General features: G+C 38.7%; 1 protein-coding gene and 1 long non-coding RNA gene across 3 annotated transcripts in view; one reads left to right on the top strand and one right to left on the bottom strand.

Moving 5' to 3' along the window:
* Nucleotides 1-17,952, bottom strand: part of LOC149679713 (uncharacterized) — a 230,149-nt gene that overhangs the window by 128,621 nt on the left and 83,576 nt on the right. The window lies entirely within an intron of this gene.
* Nucleotides 15,709-16,876, top strand: LOC149679714 (uncharacterized). Its single transcript, XR_016365882.1, has 3 exons — nucleotides 15,709-16,054; nucleotides 16,119-16,225; nucleotides 16,324-16,876. It is a non-coding gene; the product is annotated as an uncharacterized LOC149679714 (long non-coding RNA).

Raw genomic sequence — 17,952 nt, 5'->3', positions numbered from 1 at the left:
ACTTCTCATTATGGTCATCTGGAACGTTTTCTGGTAAAGGATGATGGTACAGATCCCAAGAGATATTTTTTTCATCCGATATAATATGAAAGAGACAAGTTTTTTTAGGTCGAATTTTGGAGCACTGCCAACCCAGAAGAAGAAGTAGAAGACGGAAATTCTTCCAAGTAAAAGGTTAAGTATATGGGACCCCTATATCTTTGGGGACCCAAGTAGAAAAGAAGGGACGATGACGACGTTACCAAATCGATGACGTCTTGAATAAGAAGGGGTTGGGAGGAGGGGGTAGGTTTAGTAGCAAGGGAGATAGGGGTGGTCTTATTGGCGCCAGTCTGCCTTTTACCATTTAACCCTTCACTGAACTTATATTTCTGTAAGGTACCAAGGGCTCAAACACTTACTTAAATAAAATCTCCTCGAGTTAATTTCGTCTAATATAAGGTATTGATATAGTTTGAATACATGTAAAGATATGAGAAGTATATAATGCTTCTCTTGGAAAGAAGTGTACCACCACAAACCGCCCGGGGTAATTGTAAGTTTGTAACTTGATTCTTCCCAACATCATTTTGCATTTATCTAGCAAGGTTACTAAACCGAATCACATACGCGATGATAAATAGTTCCCTCACCATTAAGTACTCTATTAGCGCTGCTTAACTATTTGTCAAGGCGCATGCGTGCGCTTGAGGTCATTTTGTTCCATCACGTCAAGACAATCAAGGTTTGTGCAGGGTTAATTGATTGCTGAGGATTTAGTAAATACCAAACAGTAATTTTAGAATTCACCCTAGCACCTGGGAAGAGTCATGTTCTACATTCCCAAGATTTTGTCCAGCCCCTCAGTAGGTAAAAGTTCCAAGTTTTTGGCGAGAAACGCACCTTCCTATCTTTGAACCCGAGACGTTGTAGAAAAAAAATATCGGCGATTCGATTTTCGCTCCTATACATCTTACACGAATCTACCTACAACAACCCGATTAAGAAAAATCGCCGAGTCCTACTTGAATATGAAATTTTTCCTAAGCCTTTTCCCTTACCTAAGTATTCTTAAAGCTTGGAGGTGAGACGTGAGATGGAGGAGTTGTCGTTGGGCCTTGGTCACGCCCCTACGTTTTGTAGGAGATTGTTAAGTGCTGCCGCCTAGCGCCATTTAAAAATGGACTAGTTCTCATGACTTAGCTTGTATTTTTAAGACACAGGTGGCGGTATTGCTGACTTTTACATACCGTGCGAGTCGGACGGTGCGACCCTACCAAAACGCCATCAACTGAGGATGCTGGGAGGACTACGTTGCCGTTCCGTAGATGGAGATACAGAGGTTACTTTATAGGTATGGAGAATTCAACTCCTGCTCACCTCTCTGCTCCAAGCTTTAAGCAGAGAGGCAACAGGCTTATGGATTTCTTTTTTTCTTTAATTTGAAAAATGGCGGGAAATTAAACGCGCGTGAATTGAGCCACCGGTCTCCCTCCCCTGGTACTTCAGATATGAGTTCAGTTCAGTCTATTTTAGAGTTAAGGGGTGTGACGCAGTGAGTTGGAAGTGATTTACATGAAAGGGAGTGAGACTATGGTTTAGTCTAGAGATGGAGGAAGCTTCGCTTTTGCATTATTAAATTATTATTTTAAACAGGAGTTATTAGACCATACAATATACGACGACCGGAGGGGGTTGTTTAAGTAGCCAATCAGAATAGAGGAGTGATTTTGGCGGGTAATATTGCGCCAGGCCTATTTTGAGGTGTGGAAGGTATTTAAGGCTTAGGTGATTGCTAGGAGAGTTTATGATTAGCGTATTTTGTGCCAAGGCTTAGAGCGTATCTTGTGACAAGTATAGGAATATCAATCATTAATTATCATAATGACCAAAAATATGTATGTATAAATATGGCGACAAGAAAGGTAAATTTAGGCCTAACTCAAGTCTCGAAGTTAGGCTTAAATACTGGAGAAGAAAGGGTCAAAGTTAGGCTTAAGAAATTGGATAAAAAACGTCAAAGTTAGGCTTAAGAAATTGGATAAAAAAACGTCAAAGTTAGGCTTAAGAAATTGGATAAAAAAAACGTCAAAGTTAGGCTTAAGAAATTGGATAAAAAAAACGTCAAAGTTAGGCTTAAGAAATTGGATAAAAAAAACGTCAAAGTTAGGCTTAAGAAATTGGATAAAAAAAACGTCAAAGTTAGGCTTAAGAAATTGGATAAAAAAACGTCAAAGTTAGGCTTAAGTTATTGGATAAAAAATATCGAAGTTAGGCTTAAGTTATTGGATAAAAAAACGTCAAAGTTAGGCTTAAGTTATTGGATAAAAAAAAAAAACGTCAAAGTTAGGCTTAAGAAATTGGATAAAAAAATATCGAAGTTAGACTTAAGATTCTTGGTGGTACAAATGTCAAAGTTAAACTTAAGATCCTTGGTGGTACAAATGTCAAAGTTAAGCTTAAGATCCTTGGTGGTAAAAATATCAAATTAGGCTTAAGGCCCAAATGATAAGAAAGTAAAAAGGCTAAAGGTTATTTAGACGATAAAGGCTTAACTTTTGAGTACATAGATTCATTCATGCTTAAAGACAGCGGTTTGAGATAAAAATTTCTTGAGTAATCTTTTCTACAGTTCCTAACCCTTAAATTCAAAAATACCACTAACGTTAAGCCTAATTTAATCTTCAAAAATCTCCTTGACATAAACATGGAAAAGTAACCCTAAACACAATGCTTTCTCTTCGTCTCATGATGACAAGGCCTAATTCAAGCGTATCATAAACCCAACCTAGAAGAAAGGAGGGGGTTGAAACTACACCCTCCCTTCTGGGATTTCAACTGACATTCTCTTTAATACAAAATACACCAGAGGTTGAATTTCCCCAAGTAGAAAATTTAGGGTTTTAGCTATGATCGATTTCTATAAAGAAAAATGATCCATCTTTGCACTGAAGATAACCCTACGCGGAGTGATACGTAATAATAATTTTAGGTAGAGAAAAAAGAATCAAAGTCAAGTGACATGGTACCCAAAATTACTTACTCCTCCAGCAGAATTTTGATTAAAAATTAAATTAAAAGCAGACGAAGCATCCATCGCAAGGTCAAATATTAACTTGATTAATTTTTGGGGAACCAGAACTGACTGGTGGGTGTGCGGTGGTTTCAAATATTAAATTATTTAATTAAATATTTAATTATTTTTAGTTACGCCCCTATAAGTATTTTTTTTCCTTGGACTTTGGTGTGCAGTGAGGTAAACATTTTTACAGGGGTACCGTAGGTTAACATGGGAAATTGTGCAGCCTAAATGTCGGCTTTACCTAAAACCCCGGTGTGCAGCAGGGTAAACATTTCTGCAGGCGTTTATAGGAAAATTGTTTTTTTTATTTTTTTAAATGATTTTTTGGTTTTGTTTAAAAGCATAGTTTAAACGCAAAATTGGTATGGTTTAATTAATGAAAATAATTTTTAAGTATCTAGCCTTCGTAATAAGCTAGATCTTTAATGGAGGTAGCCATATTTTTCATAAATTTTAGGGGAAAATATTTTTGTGATAAAAGCTACCAAGAATTTCTCCGATTTTTCCCTGAACTTCAACCTTTCAAAACCAAATTTAACAACAGTGAAAAATAATTTTTGAGGACGTTTTCAAACCGCCTTAAATTATTCTACCACTAAATTTTCATTGGCATATTTTTTGGTTGAATTTTCATATTCCTACATTTACTAGTTCAATTTTCAAAACCTCAATTTTAAGTCCAAATTTCCAAACCCCTCATTTCAAAAATTCCCCAAAACGCCCTCAGTTTTCCGGTTAATTCCCCAAAACGCCCTATTTCCCCAAACACCCTCAGTTTGTTGACAAATTTCCCAAAACACCCTCAGATTGTTAGCAAATGTTTCAAATCCCCTCAAGTTTTTCGGAAAATCATCTCAAGATTTTATGCCAGTACGCCTTCAGATTTTAGACCAATTTCTCAAACACCCTCAGTTTTAAGAACTCCTCCCAAAACTCGACCAATCCCTTAACTTCTCCTCAACTGTTCATAGCAACCAATCCTATGTTTAAAAATTCCATTCACCACTAAACCCCACCGCATTAAAACGCTTTAAAAGCAGGCTTAACAACTTTGATGTTGGTGGTTTTCAACTTTCTACTCTTACATCAACTAAGCTTAGTGATTCACAGCTAAATAATTCAAACCGTTGTAATGCCATGCAACATGGTAATACTTGGGAAACTAGCATTTACATTACGAAGGCAGCAAGACGGGGGAACTAACTAACGGAGGGGTGCATAAAGTCACAAACGAAGATATATATAGTAGACCAGATGTGGCCCTCCTCCCTGAGTCCCTGGTAGGGTCCCCCTAAACTGTCTCCCCAGCGTCAAATAAAGGAAAAGTTAGAAGGGAATTTACCGGAAGTAAGGGGTGGGGACGTGGAAGAAGAGATGGGAAGCTGACTGACTGAGTAATCAGGATTAAGATATAGGCCTAGAAAATTCCATAGCATCCTTTGCTCCTGAGCTTCCGTAGTTTGTATATTGGAATGACGGTGGTCAGGTCAGAATAGTATATGGGGGGATTTATAGAGATGATGATTCAGACACAGACCCTTAAGAGTTGGGTAGGTACCTGACTCACCGTTTTCGGTTTCCCAAAATTCAGGGGAAGCCCATGCCATGCAGCTCCCTCAAGATTAACATACGCTTCAATGCGTCGATAGGTACGTGGTGGGAAACGGGTTCGAGTGCAAAATCTAACGGGTTTTAAATATATTCAAAAGTGAATCAATTCGAAGTTATCAATTTTCGCTGGCATTTAAAGTTTTTCCCCTTTCTATTTCCACCTATTTTCCATGACCTCTCGATTTCCCTGACTATATTCGGCCCCATTTGTTATTTCCCAGACTATATTCGGCCCCATTTGTTATTTCCCTGACTATATTCGGCCCCATTTGTTATTTCCCTGACTATATTCGGCCCCATTTGTTATTTCCCTGACTATATTAGGACCCATTTGTTATTTCGGATTTCCCTGACTATATTCGGCCCCATTTGTTATTTCCCTGACTATATTAGGACCCATTTGTTATTTCGGATTTCCCTGACTATATTCGGCCCCATTTGTTATTTCCCAGACTATATTTGGCGCCATTTGTTATTTCGGATTTCCCTGACTATATTCGGCCCCATTTGTTATTTCCCTGACTATATTCGGCCCCATTTGTTATTTCCCTGACTATATTCGGCCCCATTTGTTATTTCCCTGACTATATTCGGCCCCATTTGTTATTTCCCTGACTACATTCGGCCCCATTTTCAATTCCCAGACTATATTTGGTCGTAGCTAAATGATGTAGACCCCATTCTCTGGTGACACTTTCCACTACTCAGTTGACCCTAAGAACACACCCTACCCTTCAATACATAGCAGACTTATATATGAAACACCCTGTACAGTGTCCTCCCAAGATTGAAAGCAAATACACAACACAATTCAGCAAAAAAAAAAAAAAAATCAAGAAAAAAAAATGTGAAACTTTTTCATACTGAAATATACAATATTGAACAAGGTATAAATTCCTTAAATTGTAAACCACAAATAGCCTCAATATAACTTCCATAACAGTGCAAAGTAACATTGGGAAACCGTCCATAATCCCTTCAGTAAATCCTTAATCAAAACTATGGGGTTCTGAAGAATCTTGAAAACGATTACTCGTTGCACCGCGTGTGACTCAACACGACTCCAATTCGCGAAATGAGTTTTTCCCATCCCTAGTTTCAACATCCAAACATTCCCAAAAGTGCCCACTACTATTTTATTACTCTATGACAAGTACCATCGTAATTCTCCGTTGCTAAGTAACGCTTAAGTACGACGTAACTTGACACTGAGGTGGAAAACTACAAGGTACTTGGAGTAGCAGTTTGAAGCTTGGATAGTCTAGGAAATGAAGCGATTTTGGTCCATTTCGAGTGGGATTTAAACTCTGTGTAAAAGCTGACACTGACTCAAGGGGTTCCGGATTTTTTAAGGGGTTATAGTTTAGGGTTCTGTTTTTTTCTTCCTTTCTTTTAGAGGTTAAAGGTTATAACAAGGTAATATGTGTATTATGTGCTTTGTGTTAAGACTTAAAAGAGATGGATTGAGTTGGGGTTTTGTTAGGATTAATGGAATGGAATTTTTAATCTTGGGATTGAAAGAGTAAGCTGAACCGAAATAGTTTTAAATTAGGGTTGGGAGGAGTTGTAGGCGGAGGTTGGAAAATTAGGCTTAAGGAAGAGTTGTAGGGGGAGGTTGAAAAATTAGGCTTAAGGAAGAGTTGTAGGCGGAGGTTGAAAAATTAGGCTTAAGGAAGAGTTGTAGGCGGAGGTTGAAAAATTAGGCTTAAGGAAGAGTTGTAGGCGGAGGTTGAAAAATTAGGCTTAAGGAAGAGTTGTAGGCGGAGGTTGAAAAATTAGGCTTAAGGAAGAGTTGTAGGCGGAGGTTGAAACATTAGGCTTAAGGAAGAGTTGTAGGCGGAGGTTGAAAAATTAGGCTTAAGGAAGAGTTGTAGGCGGAGTTTGAAAAATTAGGCTTAAGGAAGAGTTGTAGGCGGAGGTTGAAAAATTAGGCTTAAGGAAGAGTTGTAGGCGGAGGTTGAAAAATTAGGCTTAAGGAAGAGTTCTAGGTGGAGTTTTAAAATTAGGCTTAAGGAAGAGTTGGAGAATGAAGTTTTAGAGTTAGGCTTAACGAGAGTAGAAGAATAAGGTTTCAAAGTTAGGCTTAGAGACGAATTTGAGGCGAAGTTAGAAATCAATGGGAAAACGCTTTTTAAAAACCAACTTATTTGGTTAAAATAAAAAAATTATACATTTAATTAACGTATGAACGTCCCCCAGCAAAAATACGCCCCCATTCCAATTTTAAACCTAGAACAACCAGGCAACCCTAGGCAGGCTATAAAATTCAATAAAACAGTGACTTGTGGGCTTCTACCCATCAGTTCATATTAGTCTAGAGTCGGTATATAGCTCAGAAGGCAGGCAAAAGAAAAATCCACGTTCCTTTGGTCCGGAAAACATACATATACTCCTACGATATAGGGCTAACTAAATTCACTCACTTCTGAGGCATCATGGTATCAGAAAACCTACAGAAGTAGGAACTATACCCCCATAGGTAGGCGGGAAGAGGGTAAAAAAAAATAGCAATTCCCATAAGGCAAAAGCAAGCGCGCCAGTTCTCGTTCAATATTACCCTGATAGACAGAAGCAAAACCCCTATACCAAAAAAACCATTAATCCCATATAGATTAGAACCCCAGTGGGGAGCCAAGGCCTAACTTTATATATACAAAATGGCGGCGACTGAGAGAGAGAGAGAGTCAAAGGAAAAAAAAACCAATATCAAGCCACCGACCGACATTCCGTGGGGACGTGGGACACTTGCCTGAAATATGGAAGTCGACTAAGTTAGCTGACCCTTGTCTTTTACCTGTTGTGTTCTACTAGCAAAGGTGGCATGACTGTTTCTACATTACAGGCGGCCATTTTAAAAATGGCGGAGGGAATATTCAAACCCACGCAGGATATAGTGGGGCAATCATTACACGGCTCTACTTTTCATTACATGTACTATTAACAGGAATACATATAGCTAAAAGGAATCATATTTATCCCATATTAATTTCTATGCGGGTTTTGTGGGCTGGGCTAGAGATCGTACTCATAATTCTGACGTCTTTCAATCTATAATTTCATTCGTTGGTAGCAACGTGAGGTCAAGATGCAACAGGCAGCGAGATAGATTACTCGCTTGGGCAAAATTCGTCATACATAATGATTAGTCTAGCTCTTCCCACAAAAAAGCCAGCCTCGATACGTTGAGTGAAAATGTCTGCACAATAATTCCTAGTAGCTGTACGTATTCTTGTCACAATCTAACTACAAGTATCCAATCCCTCCACACAGAACATACCTATAGTTGGTATTTGTGATTTACCCGGCAAGGTTCGTGTGGCCAGACTCCATAATAAATAGCCTTACAAACTCGCGCCTTTTCAAAATAAACTCACGGCACATATTCCTTATGTTTTATAAGGACCATTTCAATACAAAGTCAGCGCAACATCTCGTAAGCAAGGCTAAAAGTTAGTTATAAACTAACAAATATAAACGCGCGTGCTATCAAACGAAATAGTCTAAGAAAACATCCAAACGTATTGGCACGTGGCTGCCGATTTCTTTCACCTTTTCCCGCCTTTTCCAAGTTAAGGTTTTTCCCGCCATTTCTTTACTAAGCGTGTATGGATGTTTCTATCTCTATCAGGACTCCTGGCTGGAGTTCTGGGTTTCCGTTAGGGGGCAGGATGAGAGACGTCTTTCGTGTCTAGTTGGAAAGCCTCCCTTGCCCTTACTTGGTGCCCTATTTTCGCGCCAAAAGAAGGGCATTTTTTTCGCCAATATTTTCTCTTTCTTTACAAACGATTGCTTTGGAAAAATGACGTTTAGAAAGAGAAAGGAAAAATAATGCCATCACGTATGCTACGAGTGTCAAATTAATTTGATAAAGATGTTAAATGGTTGGCGGAGGATACGTAATTCATACAATATTATACAGGGTGCGAATTTTGCATGGTGACCAGTAAAAATACTCCAACTAAGGCGTAGGTGTTAGGCAGGGAAAATGTGCAAGAGATTTACAGGCGCTAATAGAGAAATTAAAGAGGGTGCTAATTAAATCAAGGCCCAGCCCAAACCGCTTTACCGATAAGGCTTAAAATTTGCAAGGACGTTACTCTTAAGTAGTAGGTACTCACTAAAAATTATTTTTTCCCAATCGGCCGCCATCTTTAAAAATGGCGGCCATAAAAGTAACCTAAACCTATTTTATGGAATAACGTTGGTGAATTTTAAACAGATTTCTTTTATATTTAGTTCACTGGTTCAGTATATCCTATAGACGGGCTTTATTGCTTTTAAAGTTCAATTTGCCGACATCTTTAAAAATGGCGGCTTAAATAGTAGTAAATAGTTTACCTAGAAATGGTTTGGAATAAACTACTCGACTTTCAAATTCGCTACCATCATGTATAATGACTGCTATAAATGTAAAAAACGTATTTACGAAAGCGCTGACATTAAGTATGGTGGTTCACTAATAGCATCGCTTGTACTCAATTCTCGCTTGTCGTTCTCGAACTAGCTCGTCGTCATACTTATGGAACATATCTTATAAACTTATGCAAATATTATAGACGATCTTTTATGGTTTTTGCTTTGATTATGTCCCCATTTTGGACGATGCCATTGCAGAAAAATAAGCCGAAAACATAAAGACAGGAAGTACAACGTCCGTACATTTTAGGCCTAACCAGGTCGACGACAGCAGTCTCCTTGCTATTACCCTATAAATTTTGAAAGGCGATATGGGACCAAAACAATCCCAAAAGTGTATATATATATATATATATATATATATATATATATATATCTTTAGTATCTTTCTGGATGGTTGTTTTAAAAAAGTCGCAAAGATATTTTCCTAGAAAGGTTTCAGGTTTTTTAAGTTTGAATTTAGTTGGTCTTAGCTATAGCAAGAAGCGATACCTAGTTTATTAGGGAGAAGGTATAAATTCGCCAAATTTATAATCTAGCTTTATTTCCAGTCCAAATGTATAGCAGGTCCGGAGTTAATCCCCGCCGCCTCTAAATTACAACCAGCATCTCATTGGTTCTTGAAAACTCACGTTAGCGCGACGCGAATGAGGAAAATTACGTATTTTCCGACTAAGGAGAGGCTGCGAAATAGCCCGGCCTCTTTTTACGCCCCCCCCCCCTTGTATTTTGAAAAGGGGACTGGGACTATGGCGAGCGAATACTTAGGCATATTATACCTTCTCCCTATCACTTCTTGGCTAAAAATAACTCTACACTAAAAAGGCTTTTATCAAAGGTTTACCTTAAAAAATAAACACGATAATATACACTGGTCCCATGTGAAATTAACCCGCCATATTTTAGGCGGGAATCTGTTTGAATCAGTTTGCTTATAAAAGAAAAAATAAAAACTAAAAATAAAATAAAACTTTTGACAATATACTTGAAAATGCTTTTATATTATTATCACAAAAACTCAAGTTTTTCTAAAAAATATTTTTTTTTTTTTTACTTTTTTGGTTGAAAAATAAATAAGATTTCACGAGACAGTTGGCGCGGATAGACAGGCTATAACCGCGCGCGCGGGAAAAAAAATATTTTGGCGGGAAAGATAACGCGCCTTTTAAAATGACGCGCGACAAACAATTTTTTCTTTTCTATTCTAAGAGGGTAGAGAGAAAAAGGCGCGAAATCATAACATTTAGATATGAATATATCATTTTTTCTTCTCATAAATATTGAAGCAGGGATAGATTTAATTTTAGAAGTAGGAAAGGTGAACAGAGTAATGTGGGCAAGCGTCAAAGTCCCGGACCCCCTTCCACGGGACGGAGGGGTATGAAAGAAGAGGCGGCCGGGTCATAGCGACAGAGGTAAAAGGAATTACGTATTTTCCGCCGTCCCCGTCAGCAACGTCATCAAAACGTAGTTTAAAACTGAGCCAATAAGATAATTTAAACTTTTCGTTACGTGTTGGAGGGAAGGGCTCTATACTGGGTGGTCTATGAGTCGGACTGAAGTAAATACTAACCGTTCTCCATTCCTACTTCTAAAATTAAATCAATCCCTAATTGAAGTGAATATTGTACGTGGGTTTACACTGCGGTTAAAGGCTTTTACTTAAAATTGTGCCAAATAATCAGGTTAAAATATTTTTGGGAAAAACAGAATCAATTCTTAAAGATAGCCTTTAGAGCTTCACTCTTAAAACTTTTATACATTCTCAAGTTTCACTTTTGAACATTTGGAAAAGTTTTGAAAAGCTTGAAAAAAGCTTTTTAGACGCGGTTTAGATAACGAATGTACGACTAGGTCGTACCATGGATATTATAAATATGACTGTTATAACTTCCAACGAAATTTCACTAGCTTCTGTAAATTTGTAGCCCAATACAGTGGGTTATTACAGAAACACAAGGGGAATGGTTCTATGGGAAATCAATTTTGAGTGGAAAATGTTGTAACTTCTATTGCCACCATTTTGCCACAAGGGACACTGTTTTCGAGTTATGATTGTAAAGAGTATTTTACGGACCCCTTAAATTTAATTAAGAAACTGATTTAGGCAATGATTTTTTAATTTATTTAAGGGGTCATCCCTAAAACACTGAGTCAACTCATAACTCCCTTGTGGTAAACAAAATGGTGATAGAAGTTCATTTTCGACTCAAAATCAATTTCCCAAAGAACATCCCCTTTAATTTATGCCACCAGACTTATTAGAAACACCCTGTATCATTTTCAAAGCAAGTTATCTAAAGGAATCAATTTCATCCTTTTTCCTCAGATGTGCAAAAACTGACCATCTGTCATTCTGCGATATTTCTTATATCTATGTTTTATGAAACTATTACATTAGCTTTGTGAGCAGCGCGGAAAACTAGACCGTCTGATAGATAGCACACTGGCACAAGCTAAAACTAGCACGTGTGGAATTATTATAGAAAAATACGCGCGACTTGGAATGAAAATCGGGGCCACGCGCTTTTGGATGTAATTTCACGCGTTAATGGTTACGCGCCTGAATTTCTTTTTTCATATATATATTTTGGCGGGACATACAGCGTGGTTTAGCTATTTGAGAGGACAAATAGATTATTGAATCTAATTATTTTACCTAAACGTTCCCATGCACATTAAGATCCGCCAGGGATAGATTTAATTTTAGAAGTAGGAATGGAGAACGGTTAGTATTCACTTCAGTCCGACTCATAGACCACCCAGTATAGAGCCCCTCCCTCCAACACGTAACGAAAAGTTTAAACTATCTTATTGGCTCAGTTTTAAACTACGTTTTGATGACGTTGCTGACGGGGCCGGCGAAAAATACGTATTCCTTTTTACCTCTGTCGCTATGACCCGTCCGCCTCTTCTTTCATACCCCCCCCCCCCCCGGTCCCGTGGAAGTGGGTCCGGGACTTTGACGCGCGCCCACATTACTCTGTTCTCCATTCCTACTTCTAAAATTAAATCTATCCCTGGATACGCCACGACTCACGAGGCACCGCCAGACGGAGCTCGAGTTCACTACACGCAGCGGGACGATAACCAACTCACACATTGGCGCTTCTCGAATAGCTAAGCCACTCTGAATAGATCTATAGGACGAGTCTTCCTTTTTTGGGTCTTTGGTTTTTAGATGAAATTCGGTTATGAATGATTCAGGCAGAGTAAAGTTGCAGGGTCAAAGTCTAATCAAAAATATTTTCACTTCATGGTACCATAAGCTTATAAGATATGTTAGTGATAAGTAATTAGGGCTGTGCGAGCCTTGAATTTTTGGTTTCGAGTCGAGTTTCGAGTATTGAAATTTTCTCTTATCGAGTATCGAGCCGAGTCCCGAGTACTCGAATCGAGTATCGAGTAGTTGGGAAATTTGTTTCGAGTATTTATCGAGTAATTGGGAATTGATTTTGCAGTATTTCAGCACTTTTTGTTAATTTATCGCTCTCATAATAGACATTTAGTGTAATTTTGATCATCGACAACTACTTCAAATAATTCCCGGACGGTATTAGTCTTCTTCCCTTTAAATTTAACAAACTTAATTCCTAATTAATATGTTCTTCGCAATCTCATTCCTCACCGAAGTCACTAGCCATTGTTATACTTCGAGCAAAGTCTCAAACGAAATATACTAAGCTGAATTTAAAAATAAATAAATAAAATAAAAGAACAATAATAATAGTCAACGCGCCTTTAACTGTATTTCACTACTTTTACTTCCACTGTTGAACCAGCTAGGAGCTACTACCCCATTACATTACACTGGCATTATGATCTAAAGTTTAGATTCTAAACTACCCAATCAGCACTGACTTGCGTCTGTTAACCATAAAGAGTGACTTTCTAGTAGATTGTTATTGCTACTACATCCCATTTTCAAAGCTAAAGGCCTTCCAAAAGCAGGTTCGAGTATTTATCGAGCCTTGGTTTGATACTCGAAACTTTTTCGAGTCTCAGAAAATCTCTTATCGAGTATCGAGCCGAGTACTCGGCTCGATACTCGATCGAGTACTCGAGTCTTATCGAGTACTCGCACAGCACTATAAGTAATACACTGTTGTTTACGTTTTGCTTATTTACTCGGCCCCTGTTTGTCGTAGCCCTACGTTCTCAGTATGGTTGGATGGGGGACAAATCGGACTATAACATACTCAAAGGACATCCCCGTATATCTAGTAGAAACAGAGTTACGAGCCTCTAAAGTCTAGTGTAATGTTAATCCTACGAACATTTTGCTTAATTACTCGGCCCCTGTTTGACGCAAATTTCCCTGATTTCCCTAAATTTTACTAAATATTCGAAATTTCCCTGAATTTTCCATGAGGTTTTTGTCAACTATTTATTTCCCTGATGTTTTCAGGTTTTCCAGGTTTATATGAACCCTGCCAAGCGTATGTCGCTTTACCTCGAATCTATTACCTACTTCAATCACTTCAAAATTACAAGCTCCAGTTTGTAACCAGTGACAAACTTACAGAACATATCTCATGAACTTAGGACGGTACTAAAAAGAAGTCTATTTCATGTCAAACCCTAAATTTTTTTTTTAAATAAACCCTTTAACAAAATTAGTATAATTAAAACTATTAAAAACACTGAGGTGCTTTTAAGTATCCCTTGAAGGCGGCCACGCTCCTCAAGTAACTCAACATGAAAAATTAATTAGCTCTAAATATTTTTAGAAAAACTAAACCGTACATACCATATTTCAAAGTTAAAATGTATAAATCTACCTCCTTCAGTTTCAGCACGTGTTTCAAATTAAATTCTAAAATCCTATGGGATACATGCACCAGAGGGCCAGGGTAGGCCTCCCAAATGAAGTATAGTGTACTACTTAGTCTTTAGTTGGTGGCGCCTTGAACCCCATATATTTTGCACCAGGGGGCGCTCCGGGGTAACACGTCACGGAGTAAGGAAAAGTTCTATTTAAGGAAATAACTCGGGTCAGCTGAGTTAGTTCTCGGGTTTTGATTGACTTTCGGGGCACTAAGGAGATTCTAGTTGGTCTTAGGCTATTTTTAAAGATGTTTCGCTAGGGCTAAGGCTACGGTTTACCCAAATATACATACTGTATAGAGGACGAGATTTCAAGGGTCCTGAAAGGTTTAAGGCTTGTTGATAACGAGCCGTGAACGGATTTAAAGATGAAGAAGTAAATATGCGCCTACCTTTGACAGTACTGAAGGGAAAACACGTAATATTTAAAGGGGGATTCCAGATTAGAATTTTTTTAATCTAAGAACTTTCTTTATTGAGCGGAAGTCCACTATTATATTAAATGGATAGAAGCAGAAGGGGATAATAGAAGAAGGATAACACTCTGTATCCTCTTAATACTTTAGTTATGTAACATGATTCTTCCCAGGCGAGGGAGCCCTTTTTTTTAATTTGCTCTCCCGCTCATCAAACTTATTATCGCACCGTGCTAGGGTGAATTCTTTAACTGCTTCGTATTTACTAAATCCTCAGCAAGCAATTAACCAACAAACCTGGATTGTCTTGACGTGGGACAAAAATGACCACAAGCGCATGCATGCGCCTTGGTTAGCAAATAGTGCAGCGTTAATAGAGTAATGATGAGGGGGAAATATTTATCCTTCGCTTATGCATGATTCGGTTTAGTAACCTTGAGCACTCCAAATGTAAAATGATGTTGGGAAGAATCATCTTACCCCGCTTTGTGGTAGTACACTTCTCTCCAAGAGAAGTATTGTAACGGGGACTTCGGTGAATGTCCCTACGTTACTCTCGGTGACTTTAGGGAAGGTCCCTTTATGAACTTCATGCCCTTATTTGGAAAACTTTCCGTAAAGATGATTCACCCCTTTCGCTCGACCACCGGAGAGGATTTGGGGTTTCTTGGGGTTTTTTGGAGTCAAAGGAGTGTTCGGTAAAAAGAGAGGAAAAAGACTTCACTTCAGTTTTGGATTGTATCGAATAAAGATGTTCTTGTAAAAACGTTTCACCTTATTTCCCCGATAAAAACTTATGTAGCGATACCTCGCCACATAACTTGGTGGAGGCGCCGGGCAGATTAAAAAATAGGACGGTAATGAAGATTAAAAAATAGGACGGTAATGAAGATTAATAAATAGGACGTAAAATAATAAATAGGACGGTTGGTGAAGGGGGGGGGGGGGTGTTGTAACGGGGACTTCGGTGAATGTCCCTACGTTACTCTCGGTGACTTTAGGGAAGGTCCCTTTATGAACTTCATGCCCTTATTTGGAAAACTTTCCGTAAAGATGATTCACCCCTTTCGCTCGACCACCGGAGAGGATTTGGGGTTTCTTGGGGTTTTTTGGAGTCAAAGGAGTGTTCGGTAAAAAGAGAGGAAAAAGACTTCACTTCAGTTTTGGATTGTATCGAATAAAGATGTTCTTGTAAAAACGTTTCACCTTATTTCCCCGATAAAAACTTATGTAGCGATACCTCGCCACATAACTTGGTGGAGGCGCCGGGCAGATTAAAAAATAGGACGGTAATGAAGATTAAAAAATAGGACGGTAATGAAGATTAATAAATAGGACGTAAAATAATAAATAGGACGGTTGGTGAAGGGGGGGGGGGGTGTTGTAACGGGGACTTCGGTGAATGTCCCTACGTTACTCTCGGTGACTTTAGGGAAGGTCCCTTTATGAACTTCATGCCCTTATTTGGAAAACTTTCCGTAAAGATGATTCACCCCTTTCGCTCGACCACCGGAGAGGATTTGGGGTTTCTTGGGGTTTTTTGGAGTCAAAGGAGTGTTCGGTAAAAAGAGAGGAAAAAGACTTCACTTCAGTTTTGGATTGTATCGAATAAAGATGTTCTTGTAAAAACGTTTCACCTTATTTCCCCGATAAAAACTTATGTAGCGATACCTCGCCACAGTATCATATCCTTCTGGAAATATTATATACTTCTATTGGAAGTGTGCGTACACTAGTAAAGTAAAGCTAATGACACCACATGTGCTTATATTATTTTCATGTTTTAGAGGAAAATCAATGTTTGGGAGCAGATATCTCCGTAAATAAATGTTGTAGACCACATGGATGTTCTTTGACGACACCTTCCACTACTCGGTTCAACCCAAATAACACAGTAACTTTTAATTTAAGGTAAACTTATCAAAACACCCTTATATTAAAATAACTTTTGCATTGGCCCCATATGATCTTTCTACAAACTACCAAATTAAGAAACATTTCCCAGTAAAGACGAAGTTGAACATTCAAATCAACGTCAAAAAATGTTGTTCCAGTCAGACCTACCTACAGCGTCGTTTACGAACTTGTCAGACAAGAATAATATGGTTCATTTTACGAACTATTTTCTTAACTTTGGCGTTCCGGCTACTAAAAGCAACGTAAAACAACATAGACAAGCAATTTTAGGAAGCAACAAAGTTGTTACTAGGTAATGTTACACGCCGCCATTTTTATTACCTTTTTCCCGCTCGTTTTATTATCTATTAAGAGCAGCGCCACCTTTTTTTACAGCCCAATTTGTCGTCTATAACAAACTGCTTCTGTCCAAAAACCGAAACGGCTTATGTACAGCCAGCCTAGCGCTAGACTTAAAGGTTACAGGTAGACCCTTTAAATCAAGAACATATAGCTACTAGTATGGTAGTAAAAAGCTTGGCGCGAACAAATGGGCGCCAAATTTATTCCTACACTGCTCGGTGAGTTGAAAAATATACTACAAGTGCCAGTAACATACCTCAAGTGGTTTTAAAATATTTTAAAACAGTTTCACCTACACTTTAAATATTATTTTTTATATAAAACGGTTGCTAGGCAACGCTACTCTCTAGCTAAGCCTAAATATCGAAAGAGAAAGAAAAAAATCGCGGGAAATAAAGCAAAAAAAAATCCCTGCACGCGCTTGATTCCACATCCCATGTAGGAACTTTTCGCGCCACCTTCCCCAATCCCCTTTTTGGCGGGAAAGATGGACTGTTCCTCCCACGTGCCCGCGAGATTTTCCCGCCTTTACTAGCTCCTTCTCTAAAGTAGGGAGAGAGTAGCAGCTCCCTTTTCATCTCAACTCCCGCCAGATGCGAGGCGCGAGCCACGAGCGACCCTACCTCGAGGTTGCAGCGTGCGCTATTTAAAGATCTATAGCTTTCCTAGACCATCGCGCGGGAAAATCTAGTCTAGGGGGAAAAGCGCGGCGCGTAAATTTCTAACCTTTTCTCCTTATCCTATAGGGTTCCAGCTCCCGCGATCTTTTTGGCGCGGTTTTAATGGCGGGAAAAGCGAGGAGGTATACTATAGAAAAGGGATGTCTGTTGTTTCCCGCGCGCGCGTTTTTAGTGATGGATCAGGTTGAGAGCGGGGGCGGGAAAAATGCTGGAAGTAAACGAAGTTACTTGACATCAGCGTGGAAAACGGGGCTGTAATTTAAAAGGTAGTTTGTCTAAGGACAAGGTATTTTGTTGTTTTTTTATCCTGTTTTCCCCGTCAAGGTTTTGATCTTGAAAAGTTCCCGTGGAAAATGGGCGTTGTGAAAATTTAATGCTGTACTTTAAGATCAAAGGGACGATGGGCTATCAAAACGCGAACCTGTACGTAAACGCATAAAATATTTAAAATGGTGCATTGCATTTTGCAATATTTTACAAAGAAATACTTATTGAAGTGCCAATAAGCCTGACGCCTGTGGATGGGTTATACATGTTCGCAACGACGTATTGGCAGAAAGCCAGCCATCAGGGGAGCCTAGATTTATTTACCTGCCTTCGGAAGGCATAACTTTGTGTATTAAATATTTGCGATAATTATTGGATTTTGAGTTACTGTTGGGTAATTTTTATTGGGAATTAT

This window comes from Phalangium opilio, unplaced genomic scaffold (assembly GCF_054372755.1).
Source record: "Phalangium opilio isolate 3A_F unplaced genomic scaffold, DU_Popi_V2 ptg000041l_1, whole genome shotgun sequence".
Classification (NCBI taxonomy): Eukaryota; Metazoa; Arthropoda; class Arachnida; order Opiliones; family Phalangiidae; genus Phalangium; species Phalangium opilio.
The sequence above is the reverse complement of the archived record's forward strand: the minus strand, read 5'-3'. Positions and strand labels throughout refer to the sequence as shown.